The sequence below is a fragment of the Dipodomys merriami genome, unplaced genomic scaffold (assembly GCF_024711535.1).
Source record: "Dipodomys merriami isolate MVZ:Mamm:240054 unplaced genomic scaffold, mDipMer1.0.p SCAF_42, whole genome shotgun sequence".
Taxonomy (NCBI): Eukaryota; Metazoa; Chordata; class Mammalia; order Rodentia; family Heteromyidae; genus Dipodomys; species Dipodomys merriami.
In genome coordinates, this window is record NW_027205826.1 from 12,542,841 (window position 1) to 12,548,094 (window position 5,254).

The 5,254-nt window shown below is 42.0% G+C and overlaps 1 long non-coding RNA gene across 1 annotated transcript; it reads right to left on the minus strand.

The window, feature by feature from the left end:
* Positions 1-2,306: 2,306 nt before the first annotated feature.
* On the minus strand, positions 2,307-4,021 carry LOC138807514 (uncharacterized). The gene is made up of 2 exons (XR_011366185.1): positions 3,945-4,021; positions 2,307-2,505 (listed from the first exon to the last, which is right to left on the minus strand). It is a non-coding gene; the product is annotated as an uncharacterized lncRNA (long non-coding RNA).
* Between the last annotated feature and the right edge of the window lie 1,233 nt (positions 4,022-5,254).

Sequence of the window (5,254 nt, forward strand, 5' to 3'; positions counted from 1 at the left end):
AGGGGGTTGGCTCTGAGCAGATTTATGCTCAGGATTTAATTTGTACAGGACAAGCACTGCCCATCAAATGGCAGTCCATCCACTCATTTGATCTAAGAAATTCCCTGTGTGACTCACTGGTGCCTAAACACTTGTGAAGCACAACTTTCATATCATCTTTTCATCTAGGATCTTAAATTTGTTTTCTTCCTAGACCAATAATAAACTTTAAGTCAGAAAGATGTGCCAAGGGCACCAATTTACCGTGTTACTCATAGCAATCCAAACAGCTTAGCTTATGGGTGTCTTGGGAAATACTTAGCATCATGAAGTTCTGAGTTGGTAATTGTTTTTCACCAATAAATTACTTTCTGATGAGGGTGGGGAGAGAGAAAGAAATGAATTGTTCTGTTCACCAACAGATGATTTTCAGAAACAGAGAAAGCCAGAGAGATAAAAGATAAGAAGAAAGAACAGACCCAATGACTTTCATGAATGAGCCACCTCCTTGTTGCTATTTGCAGCCCAGTCATGGTATTTGAAATCCCCAGTGAAAATAAAACCCTCGATCTTGGAACTCCAACTACCATGGCATATTTTTAAATGGTTACGGAAGGAGTCTGAGCATTCAGTTGAGTAACGGCCAAGATTCTTGGGTTAGTCTACAGATGGTACTTGAACTCCGGCAGGCAGGTAGGCACCTGTTAAATCAAGCGAGGTCAAGAAAAAGTAATGAGGAAGGTAGAGGGAACAGAGGACTCCATTGACTAATTTCTATATTATGAACCGCAAAAAGTAACCACACTAGAAATGTTTGCAGGCAGAACTTCAGCACAAAACAATGTTTCTTTAAAAAATTATTATTATTATTATTATTATTATTATTATTAATTAATTAATTAAGATAGTTGTAAAAAGGGTTACGATTCCACAAGTCAGGTTATGAGTATGATGCTACTCAGGTATGAGTAATGTTACCCTTTCATTCCAAAACAGCATTTCTTAAAGAAAAAAAAGGAAAATGTCAAAATATACTAAATGAAGGTCATGGGACACATCTTCAGCATCAGCAGTCATTAACACATGCCTGTCACGCTTTGATGACACCCTACCCCAGCTCCCATTGGCCAGCAGATCATTTTGGAGCCAACAACCACAGATAACAGGATATAGAAGATTTAAAATGCACACGTTTATGAGCTTCATGACTTGGCTATAATATAATGAATGAAGTTAGATTCTTCTATAGTATTAGGATCCGCCATTTAGGTAGCTATTTCAAAAACATCTTAAACATAGTTCCTCTGACTTTTCATCCCAAACTAAAAGTCAGTAGCATCAGCTTATTTTATAGACTTGTCCTTGTTGATACCATCTGATGCTAGACAGTGGGTTATTTGCAAATAGCAGATTTGTAAATTTGGGGAAGAGGAGATTTGGAGAAATAAGAAAGGAGTACAGACGGCAGAATTGGTATACATGTTGACCTCAGGAAAAGGTATAAAAAGCAGAGTGGGGTTACAGGGGTACCAGGAACAGGGAAATCAGAGAGTCTCTGCTGGTTGCTACAGTGACTCCGGGGTGTACAGCCAAGTCTCCTCTTTGATCTTCATCCTTCAGACCGTATTATTAATCTCCCCAGAGGGCTGCCCTTTCCCTCCTCACACACCCAATCCAATCCGGAATCACAAAAGGGCAAAGAAGGTTGGTAGTGACAGTCCAAACATAATACTTTCCCAGGCACCTCTGCTTGCTAGTTCCTGCTCTCTCATCTGAATATTCAAGAAAGATGTTCAAAACCCAGGGGCAGTTAGCTCTCAAGCATGCTCAGTATGTGCAAATACAGATCTTCTTGCAAAGACATCAGTTGTAAGGAGGCTTAAGAAGCTTTGGGTTTAATTATATGAAGAGGAATCAAAGGGTCATTCCTAGTCAATTTAATTATCGTTTGATAAATGCAAACTAAGAGATATGTGCTTTGAGATGGCATTCATCCCATCCAATTTGTATTTTTAATTCTCTATTATGAGTGAAGCATTGCAATCTGTTCTAAATGATCAGGGAAATAAAAAAAGTTCAATTTAAAATAATCTCTAGGGCTGGGAAGGTGGCTCAGTGGTAGAGCTCTTGCCTTGCATGCCTGAGGCCCTGGGTTTGATTCTCCAGCACCACATAAGCAAAAAGAAAAAAGCCGGAAGTGGCGCTGTGGCTCAAGTGGTAGAGCACTAGCCTTGAGCTGAAGAGCTGAAGGACAGTGCTCAGGCCCAGAGTTCAGGCCCCATGACCGGACTCCCCCCCTAAAAAAAATAAAATAATCACTAGTCTCCAAAAGTTAATAACCAGATAACAGAATCTTATGGCAAGAACAAACATAACAATAATATCACAATTTAAAAAATACAAGAAGCTTGGTGCTGTTGGCTCACTCTTGCGGTGACTCACTCCTCCATATTCAAAAGGCTGAGATCTGAGTATTGTGGTACAGCCTGGGCAGAAAAGTCTGTGAGATTCTTATCTTGAATTAACCTGCAAAAAGCCAGAAATAGGTTAAGTGGTAGAGTGCCATCCTTGAGGGGAAAAGTTAAGGGACAGTATGCAGTCCCTGAGTTCAAGCAAAAGTACTAGTATACACACACACACACACACACACACACACACACACACACACAAAGATACAAATACGAGTCACAAAAATGTTACCAGTAGGACACAAAGAAGTTGCAGAATGAGGAACTATCCCTTACAAATGGAAGTTGGTGAACAAATCCTGAAAGGATTCTTGGCCATTGGATAGGGACTTGAAGCAGAATTTTAATTAGAGGAGAATTTTGTCAGAAGGGAAGAAAGTTTCTCTAGGAAGAAGAATAAGCTAAAAGAAAAGAAGTATATACTGGGCATTGGTAGCTAGCCACTCAGGAAGCTGAGATCTGAGAATTGTGTTCAAAGCCAACCTGGGGAAGGAAACACCATAAAACTCTTATCTCTAATAAACCACTCAGAAAACCAGAAGTGAAGTGACACTGTGGCTGAAGTGGTAGAGCACTTGCCTTGATCTAAAGGGCTGAGGGAGAGTCCCCAGGCTCAGAGTTCAAGCCCCATGAGCAACAAAAAGAAGGAGGAGGAGGAGGAGGAGGAGGAGGAGGAGGAGGAGGAGGAGGAGGAGGAGGAGGAGGAGGAAGAGGAGGGGGAGGGGGAGGGGGAGGAAGAAGAGGAAGAATATGAAACAGGTAGAATGTGTTCAGGGAAATACACACTGTCCTTGCTGGGTGTGTAGCATATCTTTATGGATGAGAAGGAGAATAGAATTTTAAAAAGTATGTTGATTGTATCAAGGCAAATGAAAAAGTATCACTGAGGGGGGTCAAATGTACAAAATCTTAAGCAAGATTACCTGGATTCTAGTTCTGACTCTAAGCAAAGGGACCTCGAAAAAGTCACTGTGACCTTGAGCTTCAAGTTCTTCTACAATATCAGGAGATGAACAGTGACCAGCTCTGGCTATTGTTTCATTAATGCAGTCTCTCTGGATTGTGCAGGAGAGCTAAGGCCATTGCAACTTACAAGGTGATGGGACAGGGGCAGAATGCATGCAACCCTTTATCCATCCATCCTGAAATGAGCTGATCCCAGACAGATTGGAAGCCTGGAATTATACAATCAAGACTACTTTTCAGATCCTCTCAGACTGCAGAGATGTATCTACATAGAAATCATGTTTGCCACCCAGGGAAGCTCAGCTAGCAGCGAGGTTTTGTACTGATTTTCAGGGGAGGGCCACCTGTGGCTTAGTGGGAGAGGGTCCTATGGTCTAAGAAGTTATGACAAGTAATTCCTATTTGCTTTTGAACACAACTACGCAGCCAGCACTGAATTTCCTTACACACCTCAGGGCCAGGGCCAAAGGCCTTTCCCATTTAATAAAAGGTCTCTGATGTAGAAAGAACAGGGGGTGGAGAAGTGTGTACCTTGCGTGATGAATCCTGACAGCACTGGAATGGATGGCCACCTCTCTGCGTCCTCAGCTTTCCAGGTTATAAGATCCTTTCCTACTGGAAGGGGTGGAGTGAGGACTGATACCCATTTAGTGGGTCACAACTGGGTGTCTCTCCCTTCCTGAAAGGCCTGGCAGCATCTCTCTTGCCATTGTGATTAGGCAGAAAGCATTCACAGGGATGATTATCTAATCAAGGAAAGAGCCTTGGGACCAGCAGGCAAGCACAGAAGAGGTCTCTTTTTATATCCACAATCTAATATAGGAAAACAAAGTAGAGGCTCTAGCCATGAAATAGTGCTGGTAATTACACATGGAGAGAGAGAGAGAGAGAGAGAGAGAGAGAGAGAGAGAGAGAGAGAGAGAGAGAGAGAGAGAGAGAGAGAGAGAGAGAGTGTTTAAATACAACTACTATTAAGATTTGGGGAAATTATTTTAAACCATCATCAGCCCAACATTGGTAGATATTTATCTTAAGTGCTTTCCACTTCTACTTCCATGGAGTTAGACTGTCTTCTCTAGAAAGTTCAAGTTAGAGTTTAGGGATCATCTTAATTCTGAGTCTTTGAGGGCACTTGTTAAAAATTCCTATTTTTGAAGTATACCACAGATCTGGGTTATCGGGATTTTTAGAGAGTGGGACTCAAAACCCGGAATTGAGCCAGGCGCCGGTGGCTCATGCCTATAATCCTAGCTACTCAGAAGGCTGAGATCTGAGGATCGCTGTTCAAAGCCAGCCCAGGCAGGAAAGTCCGTGAGACTCTTCTCTCCAATTAACCACCAGAAAGCCGGAAGTGGCACTCTGGCTAAAGAGGTAGCACGCTAGCCTTGAGCTGAAGAGCTGAGGGACAGTGCCCAGGCCCAGGGTTCAAGCCCCACAACTGACAAACAAAACAAAACTAGAATTGAAAATATCTGTTAATTGGAGAATTTCAACCTAGTACCTTTTTAAATTATGATGAACTCCATGTACCCATTACTCATTCTTAAACATTCAGTCTGTGGCTGCGCGCTAGTGGCTCATGTCTGTAATTCTAGCTACTCAAAAGGCTGAAATCTGAGAATAGCACTTTGAAGCCAGATTGGGCAAGAAAGTCTGTGAAACTATCATCTCCAATTAACTACCCCAAATCCTAAAGTGGAGTTGTAGTTCAAGTGCTAGAGTGCTTTGCTATCCTTGTGTGAAAAAGCTAAGGGACAGTGCCCAGGTCCAGAGTTCAGTAACAGCACACAAAAATAAACTCCTGGCCAATCTTATTTAATTAAAACTTTCACTTCTGAGTA